General features: G+C 48.6%; 1 protein-coding gene and 1 long non-coding RNA gene across 8 annotated transcripts in view; both read left to right on the top strand.

Moving 5' to 3' along the window:
• The window catches only part of LOC122381858 (protein TANC2-like), a 179353-nt gene that overhangs the window by 70679 nt on the left and 90781 nt on the right, over positions 1–17893 (top strand). The window lies entirely within an intron of this gene.
• Positions 132–9068, top strand: LOC122381863. 2 transcript variants are annotated; one of them, XR_006256598.1, is made up of 5 exons: positions 132–489; positions 1759–1895; positions 2115–2265; positions 6558–6612; positions 8975–9068. It is a non-coding gene; the product is annotated as an uncharacterized LOC122381863 (long non-coding RNA). The 2 variants fall into 2 exon arrangements; XR_006256599.1 differs by lacking the exon at positions 132–489 and adding an exon at positions 872–890.

Raw genomic sequence — 17893 nt, 5'->3', positions numbered from 1 at the left:
ACAAAAATTACCGCGTATAAATCGGTCAAGTGGTTAATGAGATATAAGCCTCGCAAAAGCGTCCGCGCGGCCGGCCGGCCGGCTGGCCGCTCATGCTCAGAAATTTCCGTAACGCCGTCCACTGGTTAGGCGCGCACATTTACGCGCTGAATTTAACATTGGAGTCTATGGGTTGCGCGCCGAATGCAGTTTCAGCGCCTAAAGCACGATGAAGCGTTGTCAGCTGATTATTCATCGGCTGGTCGGCGCTGAATTACTCGCGTATTCGACGCTCACGAGTTGAAATATTCCAACTTTTCAGCGCGTCCTTGACGCGCATACGCCGCGGCGTTTTTATCATCAATCGGGTGTTTTGTTGATATTTAAAACATTTGAAAAGCATTTTTGAGATGAGGTTAGTGTTGCTAATATTTTGAGTGTGGCAGTGTGTGTGTTCTGTGTTTCATCATCTTCCTACATCTCCAGAATAGCATTAAATGAGCTGGTAAGGTAGGTCAGGTGCAATGAAATCCAATCTTCCTCTTTTCCTAAGCATAAATATGCATTAATTACAAATAAAACTTTGCCATATATTAGATGAGTTTCGTGATAATAGTTTTTCTTCCTTGAAAATATATGTTTATAAGGCATTTCAAGCCTGATATGTTTAATATGTTTGGTTTTGTGGATGCTTGACCTACCTACTTTTTCTAAAGTGAGATCAAGATATTTTGAATGCTGCATATATGTAGCTAGCATTTTCCATCTCCTTTTGAAGTTTGTTTCATATAAGGGTACTGGTGCAGGGGGAAGCGGGAGTCTAGATCCTTAAGAAACTTTGTTTCCGCAACGCAGCAACTCAAACTGCTGCACATGCTACAAAATGACCATTTTTTGCTACACGATTAAATGTAAGCCATGCAAATCTGTGCATTTTTGGTTGAAATGAACCCTCAGTCCCAAAACCATAGCAAAGTTTTTTTTAGGGACAGGTGTTTTCCATAATTTTGGTTAGGATGTAGCTTGGTTTCAGGGTTGTAGTTTTTTTTTTTGGTAATAGTAAAGCAGATGTTACACTTGTTTTTTGCAACCAAGGAGTGTCGCTCTAGGTTAGGTTGTAGATCGTAGGTAAGGTTAGGTCAGGTTTGGTTAGGTTTGATTTGGTTTGATAAGGAAGCATCTCTGGGTACGGCGCCTCTCCTTGGTTGCAAAATGAAAAAAAACAAGTGTGATGCCTGCTTTACGACTGCCGTTTTTTATATTTGTGCCTGGTGTACCTTCATTGTCCTGTTTTGTGCCAGACTGAAAAAAATCCATACACTGTGCCGAATGTCTCGGGCTTTCATGAGCCGATATTGTGTGGCTTTGGATGAACATTTGGATGAACACCCATCATCGACATGGTTTATGATTCAAAAGCGTAGGGAGTGAAGTTAGCCAAGGTTACCTAGGTCTTGTGTCTTGTGCCAAAATTTCTTTGTCCATCCGTATGGCAGAATTTTTGGGCGCACAGAGTTACGCTGGATACTGCACCGAAATTTCAGCTCAATCCGCCCGTTACGCCAGACATGTCGATGATACCATGAATTTTTTCAGTCTGAGTTCAGTGTCTGCCTTGTGCCTTCTGTGTCCTGCCCTCAGCCCTGTATCCTGCTATGTACCATAATACTCCCGAGCTTTCTGCAATCGGTCTGTTTGATGTTCCCTGATTCAGGCAGTGTATCGCGGATGTACAGGGGCCTCTGTTAGCAATGTGACATGATCAATACCATTTTTCAGCTCTACAAGTGACACCACCTTAGTTGAAGCCGTGAGACGTCATGACGTGCTTTGGCGTCCTCAGGACAGCAACTACTTTAACAGAAATAAGAAGAAGCTAGCATGGGAGGAGGTGGCAAAGACCACTGGGAGATCAGGTAAAACTTACGCATCATATTTTGCTTGTACGTGTTGTAAATGGTGCCAACAGCCACAGGCTCTGCCACGTTTTTAGAATTGGGTTCTAAGCTTTAAAATGCGAACCCTTACACATCCGTGGTGCTTGTATAATTGTGATGTCTCTCAGGTAACAAACACATGTCGCTTGACAAAATAAATTTTCAAGGCTCTCACCAATTTTATTCCCTGCTTTTCAGTTCAGGATGCAAAATCGAAATGGAAAAGTCTGCGTGACTACCACCTACGCAAACGCAGGCAATTGCCAAGTGGCTCTGGCTGCCCGCCACCAGAGAACTCCTCCTGGCAAAAGGAAATGTCATTTTTGGATGATGCCATCAAGCCTAAACCGTAAGTTAACTGCAGTAGGATGTATGTCCTGGATTTTAGTGCACGTCCTGGATCTTTGCATTAGGACATAGAGATGAAAAGTCTTTTTTCAAAAATGTTGTATTCCAGTAGCACAGATCTTGCACATTGCCCAGTAGTGCTCCATTACTGGAGCAATAAGCATAAGCAATAAGCTTCACTGTCGTATTAATTAGTTGCTGTGCTGACTTCTGAGTTTTTTTTTACCCCTCCCAGTCCATATCACTTTTCCATTAGAAAACCTGTTGTATTCCTGTCATGTATCAAATGCTACGTTCCTTCCTTTCCTATGCAGGGTAACGACAAACTTGACGCAGCCTGGAACAGGATCGCAATCCTTATTCTACTACACAAACCAATACTCCAATGAGGTGTGTAAAGCAGGGATGCGGAGCCGTGGAAATTTCAGACGGCTCCGGCTCCGGCTCCGGCTCCGGAGAAAAAAATCGGCTCCGGCTCCGGCTCCGGCTCCGGGTGAAATGTTATGGCGGCTCCGGCTCCGGCTCCGGCTCCGAGTAAAATGGTCCGGCTCCGGCGGCTCCGGCTCCGACTCAGTACATCCCCTACGCAATCCATTAAAGGGACCCTCCCACCTTCAAAAAAGTTAATGAATTGGCACGAAAGTGATGTCGCTCGGTTCAGAAAAAGCGAAAACGAATATCTACCGAATTTCATCGAAAAATATTCACCGGTTTTCAAGATATTAGACTTTTACTTTTGTTTACTTTTTGGGATCTCCGCTGTTCCTAGCGAATTATTTGAAAGTGCGGCATTTGTTGCGCGCAAAGCAGCATATACCACCGCGTGCTACCAGGGTTGTATACCAATCAAGTCGATTGAATTGATTGATTTGTTTCAACGCATATTTTGAGTTGATTGGATTGAGTCGATTGACTTTTCGAGATGACTGGTTGACTGACTCATTTGACTTTAGCGACTGGTTGACTGATTTGATTCCCGAAAATTAGAGTGACTCGTATAATTGAGTCGATTGAATGGAAAGTTCAAATAAGTTTTAGTTGACAAAAAATAATGACAATAATTGATGACATCATAGATCACAAAACTACACTGAAAACTGCTTGTCATCACAACTGCAATATGGGGTAGATGGCCAAATAAAGAACAGGGCCTAAACATGAACAGCCAACTTTGACTTTCAACTGCAATAACTGCTCCAATCCTGGTGAAAGAACCTGGCGATGCACCTACCTACCTTTCTGCACTCAGCAGGAAACGTTTTTTTTTTAATCCAGATGAAGTGCAAGGCCCTATATACTAATAAAGTGTGATTAATTAATAATTCACATCTCCACGTCCACATCTCCTCAGAAACAACCCACTGAACTCTACAAATGTCTGAAACCCCTACAAAAATAACTGAAACAAAAGCGCCGTTTTTGTCTCGCTAATTACGTTTACGTTACTAATTAATAGCTAATTTGCTGCATTGTTTAATTTGCAGCAGAACGTTTGTTGATCCTTTTCTCCTGAGAGCCTAAGCATAACATATTTAATATATTTCATTTGCCTTAAAATATTTTACCGAATATTATTAAGTGGTTTTATTTCAAATGAAATAATAATTAAAACGAAATTGGTGTTGTACAACCGATTTATTTTATGATGATCTACCATACTACATGATAATCAATGACGTCATCTTACCAAAAAATCAAAAGACGTAGAATAAGGATTTATAAAAGCTTAGCCCCATCCCACGTCTCAAATGCACATTGTGTGGAAAGATTTTTCAGGCTGCCCGTCAGTCTCTGTCTAACCCAAACCGAAACCGTCACATGCAGGTAATATATTTATTTCTATTTCCCTATGGTTAATATGTTATTGATGCATATTATCCAATAAAATAGACATGGTGTAGGGTAAATGGCCAAATCACGAACACTGCCAAAATCCGAGCAGCCAACTTTCAACTGCAATATCTGATATTTAGTGTAAATGGAGTTGGAATATGGCCAAAATTAAATTGACAACTTTTAGGTGAAAGGTGGTGATTTGGTTTAAGGGGCGAGTCAACTACTGGGTTATTTTGCACCCATTAAATGAAACTTCTGCTCCAAGTCTACCCATTGAACCTCAATATCATGATCCACCTGTCCATCGCTAGGTAGGTATCCTTCCTTATTACATAGAAACTTTGAATGGTATGGCAATTTGTAATTTTAAATGACAATATTTTTATGTTTCTTCTGTAGGTAGGTAGGTTGGTAGGTACACCAGACTGCTATGGACACTTTTCCAAGTTGGTGGGGCAAAAAACCTAATGTATGTCTTGGTTTGAGTCGTTTGATTGAGTTGATTGATTCCTTTCATTGTCGCGTTTGAGTCGATTGAATCAATTCCCGAAAACTGCTCTGACTTGATTGATTTGATTGGTTTCCCAAATTTGTCGTGATTGAATTGATTGCTATTGATTGAGTCGTATACAACCCTGCGTGCTACCAAACGTTTTAGTAAAAGATTTAAAAATCGTTAGATCTCCGCTGACGTCACAAATTCTAAGGGGGCATACCAATGCACTAGCCCCTTAGAATCCGAAAACTGCAAGTTTGAAATTCCATATCTCCGAATTAAAGCATTTGTCGATGTTGTGAGTGCCCAAACCGGTATTTGCAGGCCATGGCCACCAATTTGGCTATCTCAACTCAAAACTAATGTTAAGGTGGGAGTGTCCCTTTAAATACGGGTGGAAAAAAAATTGGATGGGTTATACGCGTTACTCTTTGTCATAACCGGCTCACCGCGTCCCCGCGCAAACGCACCTCGGAGAGAACTGGCAGAACAAAGGGCTAGGAAGCGATGGCATTGGAAACGCAGTCGCCGCGAATCGGAGTTCAGTGAACCATCGTAAGCTGACACCCGTCTCGGCTGCATTGGGGGGTGGGGGGTGGGGGGTGGGTGGGATGATACCACTGATGAGACGGTGCTGGGAGTCGCAGTCCACTGCACTGGTTTGAAAACAATGGCCGTCACCTGATGACCGGTCCTCATGTTCTGGGGATGTAGTAGACGTGGGGGGGGGGGGGGGGGAGCAAACAGGAAGTTGATTGCGTACTGTGGAATACTGGGGATATTCGGATTTTTTCATTCACTTGATGGCCCATGACGTAAGTACCATATGTTTTACTGCCTTCTACCTACTTTCAAACCGAACTAAGGTCAATTATTTTTTTCCTCTTCAAAAAATAAAAAGGAGCCGGAGTCGCCCCCTTTTTTGGCGGCTCCGGCTCCGGCTCCGGCTCCGGGCTATATTGTTTCACGGCTCCGGCTCCGGCTCCGGCTCCGAGCAAAATATGCCGGCTCCGGCGGCTCCGGCTCCGGCTCCGGCTCCGGCTCCGCATCCCTGGTGTAAAGTGATTTCTGGGTCACTCTAAATGATGATCCATATCCGATCTTGGGCGTTTCATGACTCCTTTCAATGCAGTGATTTCGTTGGAAATTAATAAAGCAATGCCGTGACATGCAACAGGCCTGTTCTAGCTGTTTACATTGATTGTTTTTTTCTTGTTTGTTTGTTCATTTGTTTTTAACGAACAGTGTTGCCAAGTTTCATTTAAAACCTTTTGGTCATCATGCACCTTAACAATCGCCTCCTCAGGCCCATTGTTATTCCCAGACTCCGCCCTGTAGAGGAGCTAGTAAGAGGGTCTCTGCCCTGTTATTTACGAGACTACTGGACCAGTTTTCAAAGCCGGTCGAAATTCGAAATGCCCAAATGTATTCCTGATTGGAATTCAGCTCCCAAATAAAGGTTTTTGTAAGTTTTATAAAAGTAACCGAGATACGTTTTTGATATACTCGCAAAAAACCAGCAGCAGGGCGCAGATTAATCACTAAGATTTGAAAAGGAACTTACGTGACCTGGGGTCAAAATTTTCAAAAACGATGCGAAATTGATGTATCATATGCTATACCATGTTTCGCGGCGCTGCGCGCCGCGGTTTTCTTGAAGCGCGCAAACAAAACTGGCAAGTGTGGCCAAAACACGGGCACTCGGGCGAAGGTTAAGTACAGGGGTCAAAAGAGATCCAATGCTAATTAGTGTTATTGCGGCTGTTTAATCGTGATTTTCGGGGCGTTTTTCAAAAATGTTAAATTCGGAAGAATTCGGTCTAGGGTGTTCGGAAGAATTCGGTCGTAGTCAACATCCAAACGAACCTTGCAATTGGCCGAATTTCATTTTCTAACCATTTTTGGTGACCTATCAAATATCTCGCATCAATCTTCACTCACGTAATCATCATGTGTTTCAGCTTTGTGTGTCTGATGAGGACAGCAGCGAGACTCAACTACCAGACGACAGTGCTGGTGAGCATGGGCGGCGCCACCGGGGGGGACGGGGGGGACAGGTCCCCCGCTATCGAAAGTTAGGGGGGTACAGTACCCCCCTATCGGCGAGGCCCGTTCAATAGTTGATAATAATGCATTATAGAGCTGTCCGTCGCATTTAATGCATCGCTGGTTAATCAAGGCAGGTTCTGAATAAAGATTGCTGTTGGGATGCATCGCAGGGGGTCCTGGCCATCTGCAAAAGGTGTGGAGCTGTGATGCCTGTAGTTATAAGGTGATCGGCAGGGCCTCGGGGATCGTGCCCCCTTTTTGGGGCGCCAGGCAGGGTTATTACTTATTACCTCCCCACCCCACTGCCAGACCCCATTGCCGATAAAACCAAGTTCACTGAAATTCCATAGATTTCCGTTACTATATGAAAATTTTCCATTCCTAATTAGTCAAATTCAAGCATGGCAGTTCTACCACAGGAACCATTTGAAATATATGCCATTTAACCCCAGCACTTGTGGGGAGAAGTGTTCGGATAGATCACAGGCAGGACCAAAAAAGCACGCAGTAGCCCAAGACCTTATAATTGGATATAGCATCGGCTCCCTCTCGTCAAGGGGTTCGATAGCACTCGTTTTTTTTTTTCTGCAAAGCTAAGTTCGGTCGGCGGCCGAACGGCTGGGGGTCTAATCGAGCCCCCCATCCCTCCCCTTCTTACGTCAGCGGCTATGAAAATGCCATTACCAGCTGTTGAAACATGGCAGTTGCTTTTGCATGAGTGCACGAAAGGGTTTTAGGTCCGTGATACGTGAAAGTTTCTACATGAAAATTGAGATACACCAGCTTATCAAATTGTGCTCACTGTGGTGCGCTCGGTTTTGCCTTGACTAGTCTTTGAATTCTGGGGTGAAACAGACCAGTCAAGAAACCTGTTCCATAAGGAGAGCCACTAATGCTAAAGAGATGTGGGATGAGGTTTCCAGAGACCTTCATTACCTCCTAAAGGGGGTGCCCCGCCATTTGCCAATCCCTGCTGTAGTTGTTACGATTGGAGGGTGAATATGAGAACGATGCAGGTCGTGCCAGCTCGATCATGACGAACACAATGGTGCCGACATCACAGCTCTACTGCCATTTTTGACGAAGTTAATCAACAAGGACCGGAATCCTACCCTGGGGCATTTCACCTGCAGAGGTCGCCGGACCTGAGACCCTTTCACTCAATTTTTTTTTTTCAACGGTGCATGCGCTCGTTTTTCCCGCGAAGCTCTTGGCAAGTAAAATCCATCAGAAAGTGTGATCAAATAACGGCTGGTGACCTTCCATGACCTAGCATGGCCTTTTGAGGGACGCCGGTGAAAACAGGGCGCCGGAGGGCATATTATTCACGTGACATTTGGAACTTTTCCCGCTCTACGGGCCTTCTATATGGCAAACGTCACGTGTAAATTTCACGAACCTTGATCAAATCGCCCCAGGCGCCCTGTTTTCACCGTTGTCCCTTTTGAGTGACCACCGATGACATGACCACTGACGGCTAGCCATTAGCTGCACCCTGCCCGTTGCATATGGATCAGGTGGTGATGTCATGATTCTCAAATTATATTGCAGTTTTGGCGCACTTGTCAGAGCAGAAGACATTCCCACTTTTCCTCCATGACTATATGATGGTGAAGCCCTGAAGCTGACCAGACGTAAGATCGAAAATTTGAATGTACGAAACGTAAGAATAGCTGGCACTGCTACTCATACCTAAGCAATTCGCAGCTTGTAGGACACCAGCTTTGAGTTGGCAAGACTGCAAATTTTGATTTAGAGGCAAGGATGCTTGAAAAGGTGATCGATCTTAGGTGTCCTAGGATAAGTTTGGAAACGGGATGCACCATTCGATGTGTTTTGGCCTTTGGGCCTTGCCAAGTTTCGCGGCGTTACGTGCCTCTTTTTTTTTGCATACACGATCAGTATCTACTTTTGGGATTTTCGATTTTCGGTCCCCGTCCCCCCCTATCGAAAACCCGTGGCGCCGCCCCTGCTGGTGAGTTTGTTCAAATGGTATGCAGCCATCATAGCATAATACGAAACTGCCACTGGTGGTTGACACCTGTAACTACGGATAGCCGACATGGCGCCATCTGGTTAAACTGACCTGACTTGACCTACCCCAAACGCATAAAGACATAATCTTAAATCAAAACTTACATGAAATTCGTCATTAGGACTCCGAAAAGCATAACCTCGTCATTTGACAACAACGTAACAAACGAGGACTCTAGTGTCTATCAGTGCCTGTAAGCCAGTCATACATCGATCTGAGCCTAGGACGGCGTGTATTTTAACTGCTCGTCTGTAAGCCACGATGATCTAACTGTGGTGTCCTGGTTGCCACCAGCAGCGAGCTGTGCCTCAGGAGTCCTCCCAGCTGCGACGCTCCTCGGAACGCCTCGGGTGTCCGCGGTGCCACCAGCAGCGAGCTGTGTCGCCGGCCCGAGTCATCCGCGCTCTTCTGGCACCAACGGCCAAGTCAAGCAGGTCAGGGGGCCGGGTGCTCGTGGCGCCGAGAAGCTTGACGCCGCCATAGCGTCCATAGAACGCGCGGTGAGCGACCTCCGTAACCCGGACCTACTATTTGGTCAGCTGGTGGGGTTGGAGATGGAGCGTGTGAGGGACGACAAGAAAGCGGATGCGAGACTGGAGATTCTTACAGTCTTGAAAAGGGCGCAGTCCGATTAAAAGCAGGTGATAACCTTCGCACGGGTGGGGGAGGGGGGACGTTTTTCACACATATTTGATAAAAAATGACCAGAATGATTCAAAACGATCTTATAGCCAGACATGTGCATGGATCCGAGAGGTGGATCTATGATCTGAGCGGATCTCTCGAGCTTATGGGTAAGATCTATGATCTGAGTGGATCTCTCGACACAGTTGAGGGGTTGGATCTATGATCTGAGTGGATCTCTCGACAAAGTTGAGGGGTTGGATCTATGATCCGGGTGGATCCCAGATCTAGATTCATGGGATCGAATTTCAGATCCATTTTCCCGGATCCATGCACATGTCTGCTTATAGCGAGCTATATAATGCCTGTTCGGCGTCTTTCCAGCTTCCTTTGATTCTGAGATAATGTGATGCGGCCAAATGCGTCCCCTCTCCATGCAACCTCCACCATGGCGAACTTTGCTGAGCCTGAGTCATATTCTGCGTAGTGTGTATTTCCGCTGTCTGATCGCTATAGCGACCCTTTTTCAAGTTTTGATTTAGGAGTGAATTCGTTTACCTGGTGTTTAAATGTTTGAGCTCCTTTGCTGTGAAGTTGAAGTTGGACGTTACGTGGTTATCTGACTTTGGTTGTTGGAAAGGGCGACAGTTAATGTTATTTATTTCCACTACTTTCGCGTGCAATAAACGACAAAGGCCGTAAATGCTTGTATTTATATGACAGGTTTTTGAGCGTGACAAATGAAACAGCATTATCACACGGAGCAACACCAGTGGCGTCAAAGACGACTCAATTCCCGCCTCTCGCACCTCTCACTTGCCGACAGAAGCAGCCTGCTGCGGAACGGCTCCCCAGCCACGAAGTGACAGGCTTACACGCCCTCACTGCCCGACAGCAGCATCCTGCCAGGGGACGGCTCCCTCGGCCATGAAGTACCGGGCGAACTGGTCGCGGATGCGCTCGGCCTCCCGAGTGAAGTTGTTGGCGCCCAGCCTGCCCAGCTCGCAGAGTCCGCCCACCTGCTCGCCGCTGGCGTCGGCCTGCTGCGGCTGCTGGCTGTCCGCCTGTCCTTGGTCGCGCACGTAGTTGTGCAGGATGCACGCCGTCCTGACAATAGTGCAGGCGTGCTCAGGATTGACGTTCAGCGGACGCCGGAAGATGCGCCACGTCTGGGAGAGAATCCCGAACGCGTTCTCCACTACCCGTCGGGCGCGCGACAGCCGGTAGTTGAAGATGGTGGCCGGAGCTCCCAGCCGGCTCTCGGTACGTCCGGGATAGGGCCGCATCATGTGCACCGTCAGCGGGAAAGCTTCATCGGCGACGATGACGCTTGGTAGGGTCGTGCCTCTCTGATCGATCGCCTTGGGAGGGGGCAGGTCGAGAGTGCCGTCTTGCAGTTTGGCGGCTAGGTCACTCCTCCTAAAAATGCCCCCATCCGACTCTCTTCCGGCGCTTCCCACTGACGTGTACACGAACCGATAGGCACCGTCCACGGCTGCCAGGAGGACGATGCTGAAGGACTTTTTGTAGTTATAGTACTCGCTGCCAGAGTTGGAAGGGGCTTGGAGTACCACATGCTTCCCGTCCAACGCGGCCACGCAGTTCGGGAAATTCCACTGGGTGCGGAAGATCTCCTCGCTTCGCTCCCACGTCGCCCTGGTGGGAGCTGGAAGCACCTCCGGTCCCAGTATGGCGATGATGGCCGCGCATGTGTCGTACACGATGGCACGCACGGTTTTCTCGCCGAGGCGATAGCAGGGTGCCAGCGCAGAAAACTCCATGCCGGAGGCCAGGTACCGCAGCGTCACGGCCAGGCGCTGAGCGGGGTCGATAGGTTCGCGGAAGTTGGTGCGCTGGCGCGTGATGCTGGGCCCGATCTTGGCGAGAAGCAGGTCGAAGGTCTCCCGACTCATGCGGAAGTAGGCATGGTGCCGGTCGGGATCCACGGCACGCAGCTCCTGCACCAAGTTAAAAAACTCGCCTCGGGCTTGTCGCCTCTGCAGCACTTCGGCAACCCAGTACCTGCGTCGGGCTCGACGGCGCTCCTGCTCCACCCGGATTCGAGTCGTGCTTAGTGCGATTCGTGCGATGTTTAGCTCCATGTCGTGAATAGTTAATTGAATAATGACGGACTTTTAGCTGATGTGAGAACAATAACAAACGTTGTTTACATTTCCGTCCCTGCTAAGAGATTGTATTGTCTTCAAGAACAATTTAATGAACCTTTTACGGTTCATATAAGAAACTGACACAAATTAAACCACGGTCAAAGGCGCAATTAATTATATAAATAATTATTATTTATCTGTCAGTGATGTGCATTACCACAAATTATATTACATTTTCATGCATTTTTTATCGAATTGTCCTTGAGCTATCATGGCGGATCCCGATGAAATCAAATTCATCGCATAGTCATCGTTAAATTAGGCGCCGAAAATGGTATTCAGCGCCTAAACGATTAGGCGCTGAAAGCGCGCCTAACCAGTGGACGGCGACCTTTAATCTAAGGAAAGACCAGGAAAGACTACGCTCGCTTCGCTCGCTCCGTAACCAGACACGTGGCTGACCTCTCTGTATGTACCTCTGCCCTGCTGAGATTTACTGTTGTGCGCTGATGGATAATATCGAATATACCATGAGTCTGTCAGTTGCGCTTTTGCGGATAGCAACAGCAGGTGTTGACTTCGTGTTTTCGTCAGCAGGACGGAGTTCAGCTATGGCGTAAAAACCCGACACCACAGCGCTGGGCCGTCCCATGGAGGAAGTTTTATGTCTTTTCGGCGCATTTTCTTATCAGCTGTCCGTCACTGGGACTGTATCAGTCACGTTCTCCGTCCTCTTTTCGCGCCGGCCGGGAGGATGACCTCACCGAGCTGCAGTTCCGCGCTGGTACTAGCGGGATGCGCCTGACTCAGAGATGAGGGTCACCCAAGGCCGCAGAGGCCGGCTGGGAAGTCACCGCGATGTACCCGGTTTGTAAACAGCATGCAGCAGCTCTTTTCTCACCATTGGTCTGGTCTGCAAGCTCTAGAGCTGAGCCTTCTCACACGCTCCTTAGCTCATAGCTCACGGTGGCCTCTGTGTACGATAACGGTCCATGGAACGGTCAACAACCCCGGGCTATGCGTGCGCGTCGACTGCGTTATTTACAGCCGCTTTGGCGCTTTCCGCTTAGTTGTGCTTTTACCAGCTACGCGCGCCCACCACACTGCGGTTACTGACGCCATTTGACTGATGTAGTAAATTCATCAGACGAACGCGACGCACAATTGTCACGGAGCTGTACGCACTTCATGTAATTCTTTGAGTATTTGAATGGCTAAGTAAGTGCCGTACAATAGCGACGAATGACTATTGTGCAGGCACGCTCCACTCCACAGCCATCTTGCCCAGGACGGCCCATTTCTCGAGTGAGCTGTGACTGTGTGTGTACCACGAACAGTGTCCGATAGTCGCACGCCGACCATGGGCGAGGGTCGAGGCATCAATCCACTCTGACCTTGCCCGCCGATATTGCACGCTCGCTCTCGTTCGCTGAATATGCTCTCCCTTTAACCAGTACAGAACGTTTAGCACTAACTGTTCGCTGGAAAGTATTTCAGGCGAACTTGCAGGCAAGATGAATTCCATAAAACTAGATAATGCAAGCACCTGAGCATAAAAACCCTGCGGCTGAGCGATTCGCTGAGTTCGCCTCTTCATAGCACACGTTTATCCTTCTGGCTCACATGAAGTGGTCCCATTACGTCGTTCCCTTTACATGACCTACTCTGTCTCTACACCGTACCGTCTTGTCCTTCTGCGAATTGCATCGACCTCTGACCTGACCTTCGTTGACCTTTGACCTCTGCTTGCTGCTGAATTCACGTGACCGCGGATAGTCCATCCGTGCGTTTCAATATGTTATGTGTCGCCCGTCCCTGCAAAAGGTCCGAGCGTGGCTTGTGATCATTATGTAACCTCACTTCTGTTCTGGACAGAGGCGAGAAATCTGGTCAGATGTCACGCAACGTTACACAAAGAATATTCAATGCATGCGATGTCAGTAAAGTGATCAAAGAGATGGTCGATGATCAATTGTAAGGGACAAAAAATATTCATGAATCAATAGGCGAAGTGATGGTCCAGTGGCGGATCCAGGGGGGGGGCAAAATGGGCATTTGCCCCCCCCCAAACGGCATGATTTTAACATTACGCCTATGGACGATGCATGGAAAGAATCGATAAATTTTTATGGTTTGCCCCCCCCCCCCCAAACCTCTGAGCTGGATCCGCCTCTGTGATGGTCCATATACTCGTAGGCACGACAGTTTGAAGCATCATGGTCCAGTAACGATTCAAGCTCTATGTTTACTTTATTTCAATAGGTATCTGTGAACAGCTATGCGTAGTTAATTGCCGAAGCTTTTGATTGACAGTAGACAAGCAAAATTATCTCTTTCTGATTTTACACATCTTGTCGGGGCAACAGATCCTTCTGATCAGACTCGCCGTCGGGCTACTGCCTTTTTGCCGTCCTGTTGCCGACTGACTGGTTCGGGTGGAGGAGCGGCCGTGTCGGAGGCGGTGCTAGACAGTCTGTCTCCCACCCGTGACGTCCACGGGAAGGTGTGCCGCCATGTTGGGACAGTCGTATGACGTCACCAGTCACCTGGCGATGGTACAGGGTCGGGACGGGGCTGAGGCTCAATAAACAGTATAGGGGCTGGACAGGATCCTGCCATTTCGTTTCACTCAGTAACTAGATATTCAACAAAACAGCCGGTACAAAATGACTTCAGGTTCTGGTAGGATGTATAATGTATGAAAATCCTAACAACGCAACAATGTGGTGAAGGCATACCTGCATGTGTCATTGGTGCGTCTAGGTACTGAGCCACATATTTCAGAGATAAACGGAATATAAAGCAGATCGTGTGCGACATGTGTTATGAATAGTGACTCGCTTTTAAGCCGCCGACGACAGCCGCCATGAGAAATGCTAAATTTGTCAAGTCGTGACCAAGTTCTCAGCTCTCACGGGGCTCTGTTGATTTAAATCCATACTGATGAGGTGCTTCTCAGTCTCAGCACTGGACAGCGCTGTTGAACTTGTCCACTTGATAATTAAACATATTGTTCGCTAATCACTACGTTGTTATGACGTAAGGAAACACGATGATGCCAATTTTCAGACGATGTCTGACGAAACCCTAATGACTGCATTATCTGGGAATGGAATTCCTGCTGTGCACGGCTCACTCGCCAGATGTTGGGCCGCTCTGATGATATCTAGGAGGACCATCTGTTCTTGAAGAGAGTTTTCACTGGGATGACCCGCTAATGATTTATGATATCACCACCAACAGTGAAGTATCGCAATAGCGCTTCTTCTATGCCTTCTATGCCTTCTATGCCTTCTATGCCTTCTGTGCCTTCTATGAGCACTCCTGTATGTGATGATTAACTAAGGTAATATTTGGTGAGGTGATGCACCAATGTGTGTGGTTCTTATCTCAAATGATGTATTTGATTACTCAAATATCAAATGAATCGTGCATTATCATTACCGAGCTATCACCTCATAATTACCATCTTAGGTACGATCATTTTTGTGGAAGTCATTTCACTATTGGATTTTTATGTGAATGAGATCACCTAAAGCTTATCACAGGGCGTAAATTTAATTGTTCTTTATTTTAATTTACTTTTACGATTCAAAACGAGTTAACCGATTGATGGAGTCTATATAGTCCAGGCTTCACCTTTACAGGTGCCTGGCAGGCGCCCTTGAACAAATTCACACCGATGTCGGCGGGGCACGCGTCTCTCCATCTCAACTCGTAATATTTAATCTAACTGGGGATCGGCCGCCTGGCGCGGGGGTGTAAAGTGGCCGTCACCACTCCGCCGCCCCGTCTCCTGTAGACGTTAACCTATATGGTCGGTGGAGCGGCAGGAGTCCTGACCAGGTGTTGGGGCGAGCCGGCGACGGTGAAAGGTGTCCCCGGTGTCCGATCGAGTCTGGCCGGCGGCGGCGGCGGCTGACCGGATACTCTGAGATGGCCCTCCGCCCACCGTCCACCGGTCGCCGCGCCGGTCGCCGGTCGCAGCGGACTGAGCCACGGACCCAACGTGGGAGGAGCGCTCTGTGGAAACGCCGGCCAGAGGTCGGCTGACACCGGATTATGGTCAGGGGCGGCGGCGGCGCGAGCGACACGATTGTGACACGATGGTCCGCCGCCACCGCCGCCGGGCTACCCCGCCCGTCCGCCAGCTCCGCCCAGTGTCGGTGGGCCGTTTGATCGCCGTGGATGTCACGGAGATCGGCCCCCTCCCGTGACAGAGCGGCGGGGAGCGCTGCAGCGGCGGCACCGGCCCTGCAGCCCTCCTCTGACGCCACCCCGAGACGCGCCCGCCTCCGCCGCCGGTGGATCGTCTTCCGGAGATGAAAGGCGCTAGCCGGGGTGTCGGGTGTCCCCTCAGTGTCTCCACCGCGGCTCCGCCCGCCCACAGAGAGCCAGGCTGCTCGTTTCAGGCGCTCAGACGGTGGGAACGAGCCAGGCACAGTTCAAGTTGGGAATGAGAATGGTAGTCCTGCGAACTCGGGATCCCGGCCTCTCAAGGACGTGACGTGTGACAGGCCTGTCACACTAGTAAGTGGACATTGGGACATGTGGTCTCTGCGTCTGTCAGTCTGATTTTGAACATGCGTCATGTGTCCCCGTCAGTAATGAACTGGAGCATGCATGCAAGACATGTTGGAGCTGTGCCGGGCCGGGCACCGGGTCGACCGTTTTGCGACTGTTTTCTCGTGCCGTCGTGAGCGACGGTTTCCGTTACAGTCCCGACAGTTTGATATCCGGCCCGAGATGTTACGACGACAGCCAGCGCCATTTCTCACAGAAAAACGACGACCAACAGGTCTGGTAGTCGAATGGACGGGGAGCTCTCTTTTACCGCCCGCGGAAAAGTGAGTCGAGTAGCCCAGAGTGGTTTCGTGGTGCGCAAAATGGGTCTATCCTTTTGGTCAGAGAACAAGTGCCTCGCCTGTAACGCACTCCTACTCGGCATATGCAACTATTGTCTTCAATAGTGATTAGGTGTAGGTAATGGACTTATCCGGTAGCTTCTGTCTAGCAGAGCAACTCAATTTGTTTTATTTTTCATCGTTTATTTCTTCACTCAGTTGGCTGTTTTGCATTCACGCAGCGTCGGCTCTGAGCCAGTGGGTCATCTCGCAGATTCTGTCTCAATCAATCACCACTCCTTCTGGATGTCGTATGGACCTTGCAGAGCTGAATGCGGAGCATATATCCCCTCCTCCTCGTCAGCTGAAGGTTAGCCTTGCCACCTTTGCCCTTTAACGGCGTGATAACCATAATCATCTGGTAGATACGTGCAATTAAGCGCCGCTCGGGAGCATTACTGACATGAAAAGGCGATTCAAAACGAGAGTAAGAGCGTTACGAGCTGCACGTGATGTCTCATGGCACGCGTCGATAGACTGGGATGGAGTCGAGTCGCCGGAAGGCCTTGAACGAACGTGTGCGCAGAGACCTGTCACCGTCGCTTTTTAACCGCACACCAGCTGAGGGATAATATAGCGTCATATTTACAGGAACGTATGACCATATACTGCTGTGACCCCTCTCTTTCGGGCTCTCAGCCGGCCACCCGCCGCGCGGTACGATGAACGGCCATCCGGTCGCCGCCCAGCCGTGCGCCGGTCGGGTCGGGTCGGGTCGTGAGCAGCGGCCGCGGCGCCGGCCCTAATAATGGCTCGGTAAGGCCGACGTCTGACCGACATCGCACCCGTAATGGCCATCGAGCAGGGCCGCCAGACCGCACGTGACGGCAATGCAGCTCGCGGGGACTGTGGCGGCGAAGGAGCGTACGGGCGCCGGGCGGTGATTGCAGCCGCCGCGCTGGTGGGCGCGAGCGGTACGACCGGCCGGCGGGCGCGATCACAGCGCGACACTCACTTAGCCCACCTCATTCGGGTGATGCATCGATGCCGCCGTGAGATGAACAGCCGTGAGAGCTTTGGTAGCGGCTCACGACGGCGGCACGGCAGTATTTTATACGGCATTGAGCCGGAGACAGAAACGATAATCGAAAATGTCACTTTATTGACTTCGATGGAAACATATACCGATATAAATCAAACTAAAAAGGGTTAATTTTCACGATCCTTTACTGATCAAAATTATTTGTTCTCTTAAAATGTTTTTTTTCAAACTATTAAAAAATGCAAACCTTAGGTTTTGCTTCTCCCTAACACAGCTTGCCAAGTCTTTAGGTATTGACTATGAATGATTATGTTGAATAGTTAAGCTCTCTCAACTTTAAACTTGCGCAAGTTTTGTCGGCCCTACAGCAGCAGTTCATGCTATGGTTACTTGTCTCCTGACTCCTCTTACTTCAATGAATGAGGTGTCAGAGGTTTTTGTGCTGTCGATTTCATTGACATTTAGAGTGGTTCACGTTTGTTTTTATATCATTCCTCCATGTGCTGATATTATCAGCAAGCCGAGCATTCCTGTGCAAATGAAGCCTGCCGGCTGCCGGAGCCTTTGTCGGCTTCTTGCTGCGACTTACAGGCAG

Source organism: Amphibalanus amphitrite, unplaced genomic scaffold (genome assembly GCF_019059575.1).
Source record: "Amphibalanus amphitrite isolate SeventyFive unplaced genomic scaffold, NRLGWU_Aamphi_draft 000129F_arrow, whole genome shotgun sequence".
Lineage (NCBI taxonomy): Eukaryota > Metazoa > Arthropoda > Thecostraca > Balanomorpha > Balanidae > Amphibalanus > Amphibalanus amphitrite.
The sequence above is the reverse complement of the archived record's forward strand: the minus strand, read 5'-3'. Positions and strand labels throughout refer to the sequence as shown.